Source organism: Miscanthus floridulus, chromosome 19 (genome assembly GCF_019320115.1).
Source record: "Miscanthus floridulus cultivar M001 chromosome 19, ASM1932011v1, whole genome shotgun sequence".
NCBI classification, from domain to species: Eukaryota; Viridiplantae; Streptophyta; class Magnoliopsida; order Poales; family Poaceae; genus Miscanthus; species Miscanthus floridulus.
This window is the reverse complement of record NC_089598.1, coordinates 113,879,595-113,898,817: the sequence shown is the minus strand read 5'-3', so window position 1 is coordinate 113,898,817 and position 19,223 is coordinate 113,879,595. Positions and strand designations below refer to the sequence as shown.

The following is a 19,223-nucleotide window of genomic DNA, read 5'->3' as shown; positions in this document are numbered from 1 at the left end:
GAGTAAACAGAATTTTTCCAAGCTAGAATCTCAAATTTTCTAGAGCACAACCCTATTAAAATACCACCTTTTGTACCAGTAGCAGGTAAGTACTGCCAATTAAAATCTTTATTGGCATAACCATGAAAAGAATCTTCAAATGATTCTTTTTTTTTGTTTCTTGAAAACTGACAAAATCTAGTTTGGTATCAACAATGAAATCAGTAATGCACTAAAGTTTGCCTCTCTTATTGACGCCTCTAATGTTCCATACTGCTCCTTTCATTGGAAACTATTGATTCATTTGAGACAGCAAGGCCTTTATTTAGAACTTCCACCCAAGAACGAGCTGCAACATTACTAGACTCCTTCATAAGAGGGTTAACTACCACTATGAAAGGTCCTTGTTTGGTTTTGGTAATTGAGTGACAACTTAGGTGGACTAATTGTGTTTATGTGAGATACACAGGTGATTAGTCCACAGGTACATGTGTGTGAGCAACATATGCCATGAAGGTGAAAATGGCTTGGAGATGTTGCAAAGCTCACACATGTGATGATGAAGGAGCTCATTGCACATGAGACATGACATTGAGTCATGTGATCAAGGTGGAGAAGATCAAGACAAGACTTGGCTTGATGGACCGGTTGCAAGCGTGAAGGGCAAGTCGAAGGCTTTGGAGTGATGGACCGCGTGGCGGTGAAGCTTGAGCAAGACTTGGCGCCGATGGACGATGGCAACGGTGAAGAGCAAGTGAAGTCAAGATCGATGAACCAATATGATCACGTGATGATATGAAGTGGATCATATCATTATTGATCATGTTGGTGCATGTGTTGCATCGATATTGGAGGAGATGGAATGGAATGCGCAAGGCAAAGGTATAACCTAGGGCATTTCATTTCACCGGTCATACGTGTGTAGAGAAGTTTATGACTGGGTTTAGGATAGATAGCCGTACTATCAAGAGGAGCAAACTTGTTTGCATATCAGTCATCTAGTGCCACTCGAGTGATCTAACTTTGCATCGTCGCTAGGATTGAGTGGCGTGGCAAGTTGAGTGGCTAACCATTTGGGAAATGATTGTGAAAAGCTAACACATATACACATGGTGGTGTACACTTGGTGGTGTTGGCACATTTACAAAGGAGATGAAGTTGGAGTTGATGTGGATCAACTTGGTGAAGAAAAGGAGTGAGTCACGCTGGTCAGAGAGTGACCGGACGCGTCCGGTATAGTGACCGGACACGTCCGGTATTAACCGGCGAACTCAGCGACCGGACGCGTCCGGTCACCACACCGAACGTGTCCGGTGTGAATCTGCATGGTCAGCGTTCTGTGAACGGTCGATCGGACACTGGCAGCATCCGGTCAGGGGTGACCGGACGCGTCCGGTCGGACCTAGGTGCTTACTGGACTCGACCGGACACAGCGCCTCAGCGTCCGGTCATGATTGCTTCTGCATCCAGTGTGAGCGTCCGGTCGGACATGTCAGAGAGTCATTGTGGCAACGGCTAGTTTGAATGGGACACGTGGCGGTCAGGCGATATCGGACACATCCGGTATAACGACCGGACGCATCCGGTATGCACGGTCGGTGCGTCCGGTGCTGCATCCGGTCGGCCCGAAAAACGCCCAGTAAAGGGGTAACGGCTCTATTTGTTCGTGGGGTTATAAATAGAAGCCATGGTTGGCCTTGGGGCGGCAGCTGAGCACACTAGAGCCTTGGTGGCTTGTGTAGTGGTGCTTGGGACCCCTCCATCTCACACATACTTGATAGTGATCATCCGATTGTGTGAGTGAGCGATTCTAGTGCGGTTGCATCATGAGGTTGCATCGAGTGGCACTAGGTGATTGAGTTACAAGCCGGTGGTGCTTGTTACTCTTAGAGGTTGCCACCTCCTAGATGCCTTGGTGGTGGTCTCCGTGGAAGCCCGCAAGAAGCTTGTGCGGAGCTCCGAAGAAGTGCTTTGTGAGGGGCATTGTGCTCACCCCGCGGGAGCCGCGAAGAGCAACTTTAGTAAAGTGTGTCATTGAGCTACCCTCACTTCCAGGGTAGGTTCTTGTGGCGCCCAACGTGCGGGCTTGGCGGGTGATGCCAATTAGCCACCGAACCACCAAGTGAGTGGTCGACACAACAGGGACTAGTGTGTTGGCAAACACGTAAACCTCGGGAGAAAAATCATCGTGTCAACCTTGTTCTTTCCGTTGGTTTGCATTCCCGTTACACAAGCTTGCAATTACTTTTATATACATTGAGCTTGTGTTGTTGCTTTAATAATTAGTTAGCTTGTGTAGCTTGCTAATTATCTTCTTGCTTGTGTAGCATAGAAGTAGCTCCCTTACGTGACTAATTTGGTTTGTGTAACCTTGTTAGTCACTTTGCTTAGTTTGTGTAGCTAAGTATTTGTGCTCTCTAATTCAACATTGGTTGCCTTGTTATTGAGCATTGCTAGTGAGCTTAGTTAGCTTTGTGCTATTGCTTACTAGCATGTGTAGGAGCTCCCTTGTTGCTTAAAGTACTAGTGGCATAGGTTTATGTGACCTTGCTCCTAGAATTGTTTAAGAGAGCTCTAGCTAGCCCGGCACCTTAGTTGCATAATTAGTATCTTTGCTAGGTGCTAGTGAACATATAGAGGGCTGTAGTCTTAGCTAGACCGATAGTTTTAATTCCGCACTTGTTTCGGTTAGCCGACGTGATTAAGTTTTAAATAGGACTATTCACCCCCCCTCTAGTCCGCCATCTTGACCCTTCAAGTGGTATCGGAGCCCGGTCTCTCATTTGTGGTCTTCACCGACCCGAGAGGATGGCGTCTAATGGGCTAGATGTTTGTGAGGCACACATTTTTTATGGCACAAACTTTGCACTTTGGAAAAATCACATGCTTGATCATTTTCGTGCAAAGGGACCTAAATTTTGGTGGGTTGTCACAAGTGGTCTCACCCATGTCTTGGACCATAGAAATCTCACCAAAGCTCAAAGAGTTCTCTATGAATTTGATGCACATGCTTGTTGTTTTCTAATGGATGCTTTAAGCTTTGATTTGATGAAACAAGTAAACATCAAGGGAACCGCTCGTGAGATATGGGAGTCCATCAAGGAAACCTTCGATGATTCCTCCACATGGGATGATGGCAAATTCAAGAAGGAGGATGAGCCCAAGAAGGTGGTGCATGAGTGTGTTGAGCATAACCACAATTTGGTGATTGTGGAAGATTGCTCCACCTCATGGTCAAGTGATGATGATGATGATGATGATCGATCTACTACAAGTTCACTTGACAAGGTTGATGATGCCACAAGTGTTGCAAGTGATGATGCTACCCCATGCACACTTGATGGTAATGATGGTTCATGCTCAAGCCATGATGAAGAGGCTACTACATGCTCTCCAACCACACCACATTGTCTCATGTCACAAGGTGACACTAAGGTATCAAATGATAATGTGGTTGATCATGTTGATTCATATGATGAGCTTGTTAAGTAGACTTGCTAGCATGACCATGTCTTTAGAAAATGAGAAAGATAAAACAATGAAATTAGAAAATAAAAACTCATTTCTAAAGAACTCTTGTGAAGAACATAAGAAATTACTTAATGCTTATAAATCTTCACTCGATGAGCTAAATGTGAATCATAAGACACTACTTGCATATCATGATGATTTATTAGAAAAGCATGCTTCTCTCATTAAAGTGTTTACAAAGAAACTTAAAAATAATGAGAGCTCATCACATGGGTCAAATGATAAAACACAAATTGTTGCTAACGCTTGTGATGTAGGCAAGAAGCATGTATCCACCTCTTGTGATGATCTATTAGATATGCCATGCTCTTCACATATAGATACTTGTTCTACTTCTGTCTTGTGAGACTAACATTTTGAAGGAGAATGATGAGCTCAAAAATGAAGTGAAGAAATTGAGCAACAAGTTGGAGAGATGCTACAACTCTCAAGTCACCTTTGAGCATATGTTGAAGACTCAAAGAAACTTTGGTGACAAGAGTGGAGTCGGCTTCAAGACTAGCAAAGTCAATCATCAAGAAAGCCACAATGACACAAGTGGCATTGGCTTCAACAAGAGCAAGATTAAAGGCAAGAGATGGGGCAAGAGAAGATATGAAAGAGATATGAAGAAGCAAGAACAAGAAAGGCTCTCTCATTTCATGTGCTTCAAGTGCCATGAAATGGGACATCTTGCAAATGGTTGCCCCAATGAAGAAAAGCTCAAGTTGAAGAAAGAAGAAGAGAGGCTAAGGCATGTAAATGCTTCAAGTGCCGCACTTGGGGTCACCTTACCTCAATGTGCCCAACCAAGCAATTGGTGAAGCAACGAGTGAAGCCTCAACCAAAGCCACAAGTTGAGCAAGAAAAGACACCCTAAGAGCAAATCAAGATCAACCATGAAGATGATGGTGACTTGATGATGAATGAAGAAGAAAACAAGAAGGGGTGGAAAGGCAAGGCATCCAATGCAAACTCAAGATGCCAAGATGATGAGCAAGAATGAAGATGAAAAGAAAGATTATGCTCACATCAATTGCTTCAAGTGTGGAAGTACGGGACACTTTGCCTCTAAGTGTCCTACCAAGCTTGAGAAGATGGCTCAAGCAATCCATGAGAGGCAAGGCAATTGAGAAGCACCACATGAGCAAAGAAGAGAAGGCTCAATTCAAGAGAAAGTGCTACTCATGCCAGGAAAGGGGACACATGGCACATTCATATCCCCTAGGTAAAATTTCTAAGCTTATTTCAATTGATGATCATGATGTGCTTAGAAATGATGGTATTGGTACCTCTATGGTTGCTATTGCAAAACATCCCGCTACCCATACGAAGGCACTGCCTAAGTATGTTGCTCTTAACTTGAGAGGACCCAAACTTGTTTGGGTACCATCAAAAAGTGGATGATTGATTGTAGGTACCATTGGCATTGAAGACTTGATTTAATTGTGTTCATATTAATCATCATATGTTGAATCAAGCATTGAAGCTTAGCGCATATCTAACCCAATGCTAAATGAAAATTGAATGAAGTCCAAGTGCTACAACATACAAGTGTCATATTCAAGTTGTGGTGATTCATTGGATATATTTGATGACTTACAAATAATTGAGTTGAAGCTTGCTAGTTGGAAGATCAAGAGCTAACCAAGGTATATCTCTTGTTGATCATTTCATTTGGGTGCATATGAGTTGATTGAATTGGATAAATATGCAATGTTGCTTGCTATGAGATGATTGAATGGATAATTGATTAGTAGTCAAGTTTGGATTGATTTGTGTTGGATAAATTCATGAGATGACTTTTAGTAAGTGATTTGAATGGATATATGTCTTATGGAAGCATTCAAACAAGTTAGCTTCAAGTTTGATTCATATTTGATGAAGTATAGCTCAATTGTTGAAATCTATCCTATATTGCAAAATCTGAGCTAGCTGAGATCTTAGCCATGTTTGAGTGATCAAAACTTATTGGATTGGCATGAAAATTGGAATACATGCTCTAGACTTATGGTATAAGATGTTGTAGAAATTTCATGAAAATTGGATAAGAAATGCTTCGGTTTTGGAGTGGTTCTTGTCAGCTATAGTGCAGCAGTTTTTCAGCATGTAGCAGTGGTGGATGAATTGATATATAGCAGCAATCTAGAAGTCAAATGAAGCTCAAATTTTTACAGCTGCTAGATAACTTAGTAAAGAACATCTCCACCGAATTTTGTGGTATTTGGATTTGTACTTTGGGATATATGCTTATTTCTCTGAAGGGTACAAAATCTATCAGAAAAGTGACAAATGTTGGATTGATCTAGAGTCACTTTGATTGAAAGGTCCTCAAGTTGGAAACACGTTTACAAGTGTTTACAAGTGTTTGAGGTACCTAAGTTTGGTTTTGAAATGATCTAGAAGCATGACAAGATATGAGTACAAGGCTATTTGATTGTGGAGTGTACTTTGCACACATTCGGTACTCAAATTGGAAGATCAAGATCAAACTCAAGATGAAGTTGAAGTTTAAGTTCTAGTGACTATTGAAAATCATTTGGTAGAAAGAAAAGAACTTAAACAAGAAGAAAGAAAAGGACTTAAAGAAGGAATCAAGGATACTCACCAAGTTAAGTCCATCACTTGGATCAATCAATCAAGTTATTTCAAGTGAGTATCAACAATGGTTCTTGGAAAGAGGTCACTTCTCCCTAGTGTAGGGCCTTGCTGCCTATGTGTAGGTGAACCAAGTGTGGTACTTGGAAGTCTAACATAGAAGTGGTGATCTGAGGAACATTCGAGATGCTTAGTTGAAGCAATCAAAAGGATTGATCAAGAAAAGCAAGCAACACCCAAAAGAGAGCTAGTCATGATATTTCTAGTGGTATTCTCAAATTGATGCTCTCATGTAAGCAAAGATCAAAAGATAAAGCAAGTCAACCACAACAAGAAAGTGCACTTGATCATAAGTGGTATTCATCTCATATGGGTGAAGAATAAAATTCAACATGGTATCAATTGGTCTTCACTAAGCTTATAATTGGACTTCATATTGCTATTGGAGTAATGAATTGGAATCTATGTGACTATTCCTCTACTCCAACATAGCAAATGTATCATTGTAATGTGCATGATCATTTCATCCCTTACTAGTATGCGGTTAGTGCATATAGTACATGCTTCATAGGATCATGCATAACAAATAAAATATTTAAATTCATAGCCTACCACTATTGTTTGAATGATTACTTGATCTAGTGGTTAGTACATGAATTTGTTCATGAGCTAGTGAACCCAAGTACTTGACTTAATTTGGATTGCTAACAAGTGACAAGTACAACATTGGCAAGATAACCCTTGCAAGAGGTGTGAAGAAGCTTGTCATTGGTTCAAACCAAACTTGGAAGCTTAGGCCAATCATTTTAGTTCAAGTCAATCATAGAAGCTCATGATAGTAATAAGAGTACAAGCACAAGACAATAATGCAAATGGATATCTAGTTTGTTTCAAATGGTATCTAGACTCAAGTATTTTATCAAGAATCTACAAATAATGTCTAGATCAACTCACAAGTGATATCCTATAAGTGGTACTCATGAAGATAGCAAAAGTTCAAGAAATGGTCTTTATTGATAAATCAAACAAGTGGTTCCATTCTAGAAGATTCTTTCAAATGGTATTTACTTCCTACAAGTGGTATCTATACATAATATCAATCATGCAAGAAGATGGTTCCACAAGTGATCCTCAACTTTAAGTGATCATCAAATGAAGAATGCATCCATCACCTACAAGTGGTGTCATTTCAACAATCATGAAGATGTCCATAAAAAATGCAAGATTCAAGCCTCAACCATCTACCCCAAATGTATACCTTTGCATCAATAAGAAGCACACCTTTTATGGAAGTTAATGACAAAGGGGGAGAGATTGTACAAAGATATAGCTTGATTAAATGGGGGAGAGATTGTACAATGGGAGAGATGAGATATAAAAGAAATAGAGGTTGGATATGGACAAAGAGGGAGCAACATTGAAGAAAAGAGATGGATCAAAATTCTTGGACATGAGAAGCACACAAGTAGGGGGAGCAAACTCATGAACTTTGATTGATTGCATTTGATATGTGCATATTCATGTGCTTGCTTGCATTGCATAAGCTTTCAAATTCAATATGCATTCTTGTGTGGTGTATGCTAGTTATAGAACTTAAATGATGATTTGATAACTAACATGCATAGGATAATAGCTAGACACTTGGTATGTTACTCAAATAATGCTAGTACCTTGCTTTTAATGTTAATCTCACAAGGTATCTAGTGCGTTTATTGCCAAGTGATATCTAGCTAACTATGGTGCTAAGGATGAACTTAAAGGTGCAACTCCGATTGGTACACGCTTCAAAGGTTTATTCTATACACCTTAGCATCATTGTGTAGTATTTACTCTCCCACATTTTTAATCTATGCATATGTGCAAGCTTCAAATTAAATACTCTAGCATATATGTAGGGGGAGCAAATACTACCATTTCGGGTTTGTGGTACTTGTCCAAAATCATTTTCACATGGTAAAATTGCTTGGGCAAGCAACATGAATCCAAAAGAGCTTAATTTCCATATCTTTGTAGAGTTGTCATCAATTACCAAAAAGAGAGAGATTGAAAGGTCCTTGTTTGGTTTTGGTAATTGAGTGACAACTTAGGTGGACTAATTGTGTTTATGTGAGATACACAGGTGATTAGTCCATAGGTACATGTGTGTGAGAAACATATGCCATGAAGGTGAAAATGGCTTGGAGATGTTGCAAAGCTCACACATGTGATGATGAAGGAGCTCATTGCACATGAGACATGACATTGAGTCATGTGATCAAGGTGGAGAAGATCAAGACAAGACTTAGCTTGATGGACCGGTTGCAAGCGTGAAGGGCAAGTCGAAGGCTTTGGAGTGATGGACCTCGTGGCGGTGAAGCTTGAGCAAGACTTGGCACCGATGGACGATGGCAACGGTGAAGAGCAAGTGAAGTCAAGATCGATGAACCAATATGATCACGTGATGATATGAAGTGGATCATATCATTGTTGATCGTGTTCGTGCATGTGCTGCATCGATATTGGAGGAGATGGAATGGAATGCGCAAGGCAAAGGTATAACCTAGGGCATTTCATTTCACCTGTCATAGGTGTGTAGAGAAGTTTATGACCGGGTTTAGGATAGATGATCGTACTATTAAGAGGAGCAAACTTGTTTGCATATCGGTCATCTAGTGCCACTCGAGTGATCTAACTTTGCATCATCGCTAGGATTGAGTGGCGTGGCAAGTTGAGTGGCTAACCATTTGGGAAATGATTGTGAAAAGCTAACACACATACACATGGTGGTGTACACTTGGTGGTGTTGGCACATTTACAAAGGAGATGAAGTTGGAGTTGATGTGGATCAACTTGGTGAAGAAAAGGAGTGAGTCGCGCTGGTCAGAGAGTGACCGGACGCGTCCGGTATAGTGACAGGACACGTCCGGTATTAACCGGCGAACTCAGCGATCGGACGCGTCCGGTCACCACACTGGACGTGTCCGGTTGGACCTGGGTGCTTACTGGACTCAACCGGACACAGCGCCTCAGCGTCCGGTCATGACTGCTTCTGCGTCCAGTGTGAGTGTCCGGTCGGACATGTCAGAGAGCCGTTGTGGCAACAGCTAGTTTGAATGGGACACATGGCGGTCAGGCGATACCGGACACGTCCGGTATAACGACCGGACGCGTCCGGTATGCACGGTCGGTGCGTACGGTGTAGCGTCCGGTGCTGCGTCCGGTCGGCCCGAAAAACGCCTAGTGAAGGGGTAACGGCTCTATTTGTTCGTGGGGTTATAAATAGAAGCCATGGTTGGCCTTGGGGCGGCAGCTGAGCACACTAGAGCCTTGGTGGCTTGTGTAGTGATGCTTGGGAGCCCTCCATCTCACACATACTTGATAGTGATCATCCGATTGTGTGAGTGAGCGATTCTAGTGCGGTTGCATCGTGAGGTTGCATCGAGTGGCACTAGGTGATTGAGTTGCAAGCCGGTGGTGCTTGTTACTCTTGGAGGTTGCCACCTCCTAGATGCCCTGGTGGTGGTCTCCGTGGAAGCCCGCAAGAAGCTTATGCGGCGCTCCGAAGAAGTGCTTTGTGAGGGGCATTGTGCTCGCCCCGTGGGAGCCGCGAAGAGCAACTTTAGTAAAGTGTGTCATTGAGCTACCCTCACTTCCGGGGTAGGTTCTTGTAGCGCCCGACGTGCGGGCTTGGCGGGTGATGCCAATTAGCCACCGAACCACCAAGTGAGTGGTCGACACAACGGGGACTAGCGTGTTGGCAAACACGTGAACTTCGGGAGAAAAATCATCGTGTCAACCTTGTTCTTCCCGTTGGTTTGCATTCCCATTACACAAGCTTGCAATTACTTTTATATACATTGAGCTTGTGTTGTTGCTTTAATAATTAGTTAGCTTGTGTAGCTTGCTAATTATCTTCTTGCTTGTGTAGCATAGAAGTAGCTCCCTTGCGTGGCTAATTTGATTTGTGTAACCTTGTTAGTCACTTTACTTAGTTTGTGTAGCTAAGTATTTGCACTCTCTAATTCGGCATTGGTTGCCTTGTTGTTGAGCATTGCTAGTGAGCTTAGTTAGCTTTGTGCTATTGCTTACTAGCATGTGTAGGAGGTCCCTTGTTGCTTAAAGTACTAGTGGCATAGGTTTGTGTGACCTTGCTCCTAGAATTGTTTAAGAGAGCTCTAGCTAGCCCAGCACCTTAGTTGCATAATTAGTATCTTTGCTAGGTGCTAGTGAACATATATAGAGGGGTGTAGTCTTGGCTAGACCGATAGTTTTAATTCCGCACTTATTTCGGTTAGCCGACGTGATTAAGTTTTAAAAAGGACTATTCACCCCCTTCTAGTCCGCCATCTCGACCCTTCACACTACCATGTTGGGATTCAGTGAGGGGTAGGTCACTGAATTACACTCAACATCCAAATTTGCAGGAAGATTAACTACAGGATTCTCATCTATGAATTCATTTCTACTTCTCAGTTCTTTTTCCTTCATTAAAACAACGTTATGATTAATCATAACCTCATCAGACCCCAAATTAATATAAACACTCTTAGCTTTATCAATCAAAGAAGTATTACTCTCAAGAGTAATTGAGGAAGAAGTGTATGGTTTAGTACCTTGGGAAAGGTTTATGTAATTTCTGTATTCTTGAGCTTTCTGCATAACCGTCTTCCCATCTTCAGGCTATCTTCTTGGCCTTGGTACCCTCTGAGTAGGACCCCACTGTGTCTTTCTCTTCTGCTTTTTCTGATCCTGGTGTTCCTCATACAGAGCAGCCATTTCCTGGATAGAGCTGTCCCCCATTTCAGCATCCTCCAAAGAGACCATCTCCTGATCCTGGTCTTCTATTTCCTCATTTGAGTCCTGCAGCTCCATCTTGAGTAACAACTGAGAGCATTCCTCATGAGAGCTTCCATTTTTAGCCATTCTTCTAAACTCCTCCCACTTAGAATGCTGGGATTCCTCTTCCAAAAGACTCTACCATTTGTTTCCAACAATTCTGCACCCTATTCGCTTGAGCTTGTTTGGCTTATAAACCGTACTTTTTCACCCAACGAACAGTATTTTTCTCTCACACCAAATCAGCCAACAGTACTTTTAGCCATGGCTTATCAGCCAAATAAGCCCAAACGAACAAGGCGCTGGATGATGCCTTTGACAATAAAAAAATATAGCAGATAAAAATTCATGCTACGCGTAGTGAATACTCATGCTGACACAAGAAACGACACCATGTGCATATAGTCGAAACATCACACACATCACATGTCACAGGGCAATGGTGCGCGCATTATGAGCGGGCGCGGCAAAGCGCGCCTTTCATGCTAGTTTTACTTGTTCAGTGTATCTCTTTCTTTTATTTGCGCCTTCCCATTTTGTAGGAGGGGATAGCGCCCTGAAATCCTTCAAGAGTGGCGCCACTACTATCATGGTCGTCGCTGCTTCAAGGGGTTTGGATGTCCCAAAAGTGGCTCATGTGATCAATGACGACCTCCCTAAGAGCATCAAGGATTACGTCCACAGGATCGGAAGAACTGGAAGAATCGGAAAGCTGCTAAGGGCCTGCTGGAGCTGACGACTGGGGCGAAGCGGGATGTGCCTGAGTGGCTCATGGAGTATGCAAACAGGCCGTGCTACGGAGGGTCCAGCTATGGCGGAAGAGGCCGAAGCGGCGACGGAGGGTTATCCGGAAGAGACTATCGCCGCAGCAGCGGTTATGCGCTGGTGGTGTCTATTCCAGCTGCAGTGGCGTCTACTCTGGTGGTGGCGGTTATTTCAGCAGCGGTGGTGACTACTCTGGCGGCGGCGGCAGTAGTGGTGGTGGTGGCGGCGGCAGCGACATCTCCTACAGATCAAGTGCTCCTCCCTGGTACTACATCATGCTCCATGGGCACCGCGGACATCGAGCGCCTCTGGTTGGGACTAGCCAATGCCCACGCGTGTACTTAACTAGATAGATAAGCGCGCTCCGCTGCGCCAGCTCCTGCTATGCAAGTCATGATGCGCGCAGCCTGTTCGGTTGGCTGGTTCGTGAAGAAGTACGGCTGGCTGAAGTACTGCTGGCTGGTTTGTGTGAGAGAAAAATACTATTCCGGCTGAAAATTTATGATCGTTTACGACAAGCCACAGCCAAACGAACAGGCTGATGATGCGCGCAGCCTGCTATGCAAGTCATGATGCGCGAGCTCGATGCATGCATTAGATGATACAGTGCTGTATTTGTGCATCATTTTTAACATGTTGCATGAATTCAATCAAGTACACAAGTGTTCGAAGTGTGATAACGATGCTGTGCATTTGGGGTAACAACAGCTGACGATATGTTCAACTGGTAACAACAGTTACGGTATGTTTTCTGAACATTAATACACACGATCGTACAAAAAAGTTATGTTGAGTTCATTGTTTTAAGATCTAATCTTTAAAACAATATACCTTGAAAAAAATACTTGTAAGTTTGTGGCTAGGTACAGAAGAGTCCATGCTCCTGAAACCGAGCTATCACCCATACACATGTCATGTATGGCAGTGCATGAACAGACTGGAAGATATAAAACAGAGGAAACGTTTTGAGCTAACAATACCCAAATAGGTTGGATACATAGAAAGGCAATATCACACCACGTGTTTATTTCATCCTAACTAAGTATGCGCTTTGATCAATTAATTCTGTATTGTTTAATTTGCTGGGTCGGAAGAACCAAATCACACGACGATCCAGCAAGTCAATCTCAACTTTAGCTGGAACATCATCTGCAATAACATAACAATGACCACGGAAATGAGATAAAGATAACTGCAGCAAGGACTCTCAAATTTTATCTATTGCAGAAAACATTGGTAGCATTCAGATAAATAGAAAACAAAGGACTCACATATGAAGGACCTATTGTGAAATGTCTATTAGAAAGCACCTCTACAAAAAACAGTAGTAAAAATCATATATGATGAAAAGAAAATTTTGTGATGTGATGGGCAAGACAATTTCTATATTTGCACAAACAACGAATATCTTATAAAAACTTTTGCAACAGTTACTTCTTTGTACATAATAATGAGTAGGGGCATTGGATTCATGTTAGAACTGTCTGCATGACACTTTTTAGCAAAGAAAGAATAAATCAATCTGTCAATCCGAAGGAGGAGACGAACTATCTCTGGTTATTGTGTACATTTCAGATGGGAGTTTATATTGCGCGAGCAAATAATATCTTATAATAAGAACCAAAATTACAGAAGCAAAAATGCTATTCCAGTGAAATTTGCCTTTTAATCTCTATTCCAGTTTGTGCCCCTCTACTTAATTAAGATCTTAGAAGCTATATTTTCACTTTGTACTGCAGTTGAATCAGCATGCCAAAAAAAAAAAATTGCAAGCACTACAAAAGGTATCACGGTGAGCCTAAAACAATCATTGATGTATTGTATATGCTAACCTCAGCTTTACTGCGTTCCAATCAACCTCTTTGAATGAATGAGGTGCCGCCTAATTAGGAACCCTGGGAGGAAACCTACAAACTCTGCATCATATGAACCTTAGTTTGGCAGGGAGGGTCCCAACTTCTCTGAGAATCTTCAAACCATTTTCTGACTTCGTTTGGTCATTGCAAGCTTGATACCAAATGAGTTTTGTCATGAGAGCCCATGTTGGAAATCTGCCAAGACAATAAGGAATTTTAGCGCCAACTACATCAAGGGAAAGTTAAGGGTTGTAGTCTTGCTGGAAATGAAATAAGAAAGTGATTGAAAAAAATCAGCACAATTTATTAGCGAAAACATCTGAAAACTATGCCCCATACATCATTTTGCATACACCATTGCTGACCGTAATAGCTCATCAAAAAAATTAGAAAGTAGGAAATGAATCATTAATTTGGTTAATATGGTAAAACCCTGGTGCATAAGTACTAATGGTGAATAATAAAAATAGAGGTATAAAACAGTATGATGAATTATCGAGGCATGGACAAATTGTATCGTACCAAATGCTTTTTGTACATCTGTAGCTAGCTAGCTGTATAACACGTGGGTCTCCATAGAAAAATGAACACTATATAGAGAACCCTACTGACATGCTTTTCTACAAAACAAATGAAAAATATAAGTAATTGCATGAGGCACATCTAGATCTCAGTAGAATTTAAAAAGAACACTGGGTTGTCATCTCTGATAGTGATTGATAAGAATTAAGAAGCAAACCAGTATCCATGGAATTAACATGAAACCAGATACTTTCAGGATCTAATGGCGCATGAATAAGTAATTTTAATCTTTTTTGAACAACTAATAAACCTCAGTTATATGCCCTATATATTGTTACTCGGCTTTAAACTTGCTAGGTAAAAAGAAACGATTAGTTGCAGTGAGAAGATACCGCAAATATGTGACTGCAGGAATAATGAAAGGCAGGCCGAATTCTAGTGAATTAGGAATTAGATTGGCTGGCGGATAGAACACAAGGCCTGGGCTAGGGGCCACAAGGGGTAAGTGGTGAGTGTGGTAAGGGAGGCTGCGAACAGGTACATGATCTGTATGGAGTCTCTATCAGACACCATCATCAAAGAAATCCATTGCATCCATCAGCAGTTCAGAACTATCAATAACAGGTGTATCCAATCGTCCATGTCCACTGAACAACTGAAACGACTAAATAATAATAGATGGTCAGTCAGGGAAACGACAACAAGAAGGGAACTAAAATTTAAAAAACTTTTTTTGGATGTTATCTTTCTCATTCTGAGATATGCAGTTAATAAATTCTGCTCTATCATCTCAAATAGGCAGGTGCATGCAACTCTGAACTGAAAACCAAATGCATATCTTTTATCATTAAAAATCAGACACATGTTTTTTCTCGACATTCACAAAAATATAGTGTATCTCCTTATCCATTTAATTTGTAGATCAAGTGAGAAAACGCTGGTAGTAAAGACTGAGAATATAGATTGCAGATAATTCCAAATCTACATAAAACTGAAGGCAGAGACTGTCGGATACAAAGAAGGGGCGGAATATGGTACCTGTTAGTTGTGTACTTGTATAGATGGGAGCATTTGTGTGGAGGTACGGTGCTTGTCAGCAATGGAACAGAGCTAGTCCTACACCAACAGTGATCAAGTGAAGTAACATAACATCTAGTGGTACATTTTATTTTTCAAAAAGAAAAAGAAAACAGTAATTAGATTTTCAAGAATTATTTTCTCAGAGGAGTAGCTTTCTTTGTTTAAGTCTGCTTGTCCCCTGGAAGTTTGCTCTGTCTTTTGTTTTGTTAGTTCAGTTCAGTAGCTTAGTAGTGCCTGGCCTTTGCGCCATGGTAGCTTGGAGTTACAAAGAAACTCTCGGATTCAAAAACTCGGGGTCCCTCATGGACCGATTTTCTAACAAAGGCTCGGCCCAGCACACAACGTTGTGAACAACACGTAACTCATGGGCCGGCCCAAACACCTAAACAAAAGGCCAGAAGGACAATCCGATCTCCGACCGGAAGGCTTGGCCGAGGGGAAACGACGCCCGCTTCCGACTCTGGCCCGCCTCTCCGACCGAAAGGCCTCACAAAGAGGATCAGCGCTTGCTTCCGACACCGGCCCACCTCCGAACAGCCTCTCCGACCGGAAGGCCTGACCAAACACCACTCTCCGACTCCGACCCACTTCTCCGACCGGGGATGCGTCGAACCCCTGCTTACAGCTCTTCTTCGACTGGCGCAATTAGAGCCGACTGGGACCAACCGACCGGGGATGACCGCTCGGTGAGGACTAGGAAACGGGCAGAAAAAGTAAGGCAGGGCATCCAAGTCAACCGCAATACCGAGGACCGTACCCTGTACACCTGCAGGACAGTACCATGTGGCCTTCCTAGCTTGTCAAAACCCAAGCAGTGTTGTGGGCGCCGACATTTATCCTACAGTGTGGTGGGCGCCATCAACTCCCGTACCAGGTAAAACACGGTAAGGCTCCCCCCACATACCTCTGGGCATCAACAGTGTTGTGGCGCGCCGGCATTTACCTTACCAGACAAACACGGTAAAACCCCTCACATGCCTCTAGGCATCAATAGTATAGCAGGCATCGACATCTGCTATGCCGGAAGAAGACGACACAACTTCCCACATACATCTGACATTAAACAGTATTGTGGGCGCCTATCATTATCTTGTACCCACCGGCGTGGGAAACAAGACTTAGTAGCATACGTACTCTCTCCCTCTCACTTGTAAGGCCATCCCCTTCATCTATAAAAGAGGATGTGCTCTCTCCCAACAGATAGATCCCTCAATTCACTTACATTGATTCATCCTCTGTAACTTTAGACACTCTAAAGTTATACAGAGCACACGCTCGAACACTTAGCACATAGCGGAGCTCCTGTCACTCTCGGCCCTTCAGATCAGAGTCCGACCGGACCTCTTGTACCCCCATCTTTCTCCCTTCCGTTTGTAACCCCACAGCAAACTTCGAGCACCTGGTCTCAGGAATAAAGTCATCGACCGGCTCAAACTGGACGTAGGGCACGTTGCCTGAACCAGTATAAACCCAGTGTCATTGAGTGCTAGGCCATCTCCGATCACAACGTACAGCAAAACTACAAATATTTACGTGTTGGTCACTTTCTCACCGACATAAACCTTTTTGTAATTACCGTTTTTTTCCTTTTCTTCGTCTAATAAAAATCCGGCAGAGCTTTTGCCGCCTTTCTAATTAAAAAAAGAATTATTTTCTCATGTTTAAATACCATTGAACATATACCTGCTATCTTTGACATGTAAACGCCCCTCCTCTCTTGCTTTGACATGTAATCCTGTGTGTACTGGAGGGCTTCGCCCCTTCCACCCACCGGCATTGCCGGAATCAGTGGAATGAAATCAGGTAGGGATCGGCTTTGATCCACCGTCGTTGACCTAAAAAAAACATATACATGTTCAATTAGACTTGCATTGTCTTCTCGGACTTGTGAAACATGAACCTAACACTACCAGATTCAGGCACTCGGCAAAGGCCGATATACACTCGGCAAAGTCTTTGCCGAGTGTTACACTCGGCAAAGGGCACTCGGTAAATAGTTTATCGGCAAAGACCTCTTTGCCGAGTGCACTTTATCGGGCACTCGGCAAAGCCTTTGCCGAGTGCTAATCTGACACTCGGCAAAGAAAAGTCGCCGTGACGGCGAGCGCCACCGTGACAGCGGCTTTGCCAAGTGTCAAGGTCAAGCACTCGGCAAAGGTCGCCGCTTTGTCGAGCGCCGTTGGCTCAGACACTCAACAAAGGTGGCCATTGTGCCGAGTGCCACCGGCAAGACACTCGGCAAAGGTAGCATATTTGCCGAGTGTCCTGTCAAGACACTCGGCAAACAGGCGACCTTTGCCAAGTGCCTGGCCCGTGGCACTCGGCAAATCTATGATGTTTGCCGAGTGCATCGGCAAAGCATGTTCCAGCATACCTTTTATTGCTTCTTTATACATTTGATTGATTTCCCTAATACCCTTTATTAACTCATTAACTCGCAGGTTCAAACATCACAACTTTGCGTGATTTCAACACAACAAAACAGAGTTACGCTTGATTTAAGCTGTCAGTTGAAAATCACTGCCAAACCTGTTCAGTGAAAGAAAAAGAGGAAACTCCTATGCTAAACTACTCAAAATCGTCGTCAGAAGCTTTCCGGATCAACCTCCTTCAAGGTAAAAGCTTGACATCATAGTGAGATACCTGCTACATTCAAAATGGAGGAATTTGTGAGTTTACAACTATACACTGATTTACAACTATAAAGGACGCAAATAAAGATTTAAGTAACACCCCACACTAGTATAGCATTGAGCAGTAGAAAAACCCCAAAATACAAAGATCAACATTGCGCTCTAAAAATAGTACCCCTTCTTTTTTTAAAAATACAATGAAGTGATTAGCTTGGCATAAACGTCATGGTTGGATCATCAGCGACAATTAGATTTGACCTCAAATAAGATTCAGTCCGCATCATGGTTGGATCTGTCGACCCACATCATGTAGTTCTCAGGTATCACTCAAGAACTTCCACGAAACGGAACCAAATAAGTATCACATTAAGCAGCACGAACAAATGGAGATAGAAGAAAACACACTTGTAAGTAGAAGGCTCAGACGAAAAATGGGTAGAAAGTTTGTTTGTCAGCCCAAAGAGAGAAAATCCCCTCATTCAGAGTGGTGCATGACTTTGCATCATCATTGCCCTTACAACCTAGCTTTCCTCTGCATACGAGGAAGAAAGAGGAACAACAGAAGAGATAACAGATCGAAAATCAAGCAATGAACACACGACGGCAATCAAAATACAGGACACAGAGGAGAAAACAGATCCAAATCAAGCAATAAAAACACAAGCAGAAGAAATGACAGACTTGGCTGGCTCTGCCGGACAGAGGCGGTGACGTGCCAAGGCAACGATTCCTTACCTGCTGTGGCAGCAATGACAGGGTAGGACTGGATAACCATTAAAGGCAATAGCATGAGTGTATTGACTACCTAGTAAGGCACAATTTACGACAAGAAAGACAAACCAAGCAGGATATAGAATACAATTTTCTAGCTCAGACCAATGCGTCAACAATTTTTTTAAGTCTGCAACATAGTATAAAACTGTTCAACAGCCTAGTGAAAGATAGATACATAATCACCTAAATAGAAAGGCATATAATGCAGAGCCGAGCTAAAATACGATTACACAATAATCAAATAGAACTATCTCAAACTCCAAACATGTTGCCACGTGAGAGAGCACAAATGTAAAGACATGGATAATGAATGTTGTGGTCATTGGAGGCAAGGCTATGAGGTGGCGGTTGATGAGAGACCCATCAACCAAAGTACAGCCTCGTACTATGAGACCACTGCATTTGCTCTAGGCCCCCAACATCCGAGCACCCCGCAGAGAACCTGTGGGTATTTCGAAGCTAAAAGGAGAGCTTCCCCCAAGTGGCATAGGACCCTTAATTAGACACAAACAACAGAAGGATCAAATACAGGGCAACCTAAGACCGCAGCTTCACATTCTGATTAGACTGCCTTTGAAGGTTTACATCGCCAACATACAAGACACAATCAATAGCTTGCATTAACACTGATAGAGAAGTGTTCAACTTGACATCTAAGCATATGCATCATGGAACACTGATAAGAGTTGTA

General features: G+C 42.6%; 1 non-coding gene across 1 annotated transcript; it reads right to left on the bottom strand.

Annotated features, from left to right (window-relative positions):
• Positions 1-18,174: 18,174 nt before the first annotated feature.
• Positions 18,175-18,272, bottom strand: LOC136530126 (small nucleolar RNA Z221/R21b). The gene has a single exon (XR_010777621.1). It is a non-coding gene; the product is annotated as a small nucleolar RNA Z221/R21b (small nucleolar RNA).
• Between the last annotated feature and the right edge of the window lie 951 nt (positions 18,273-19,223).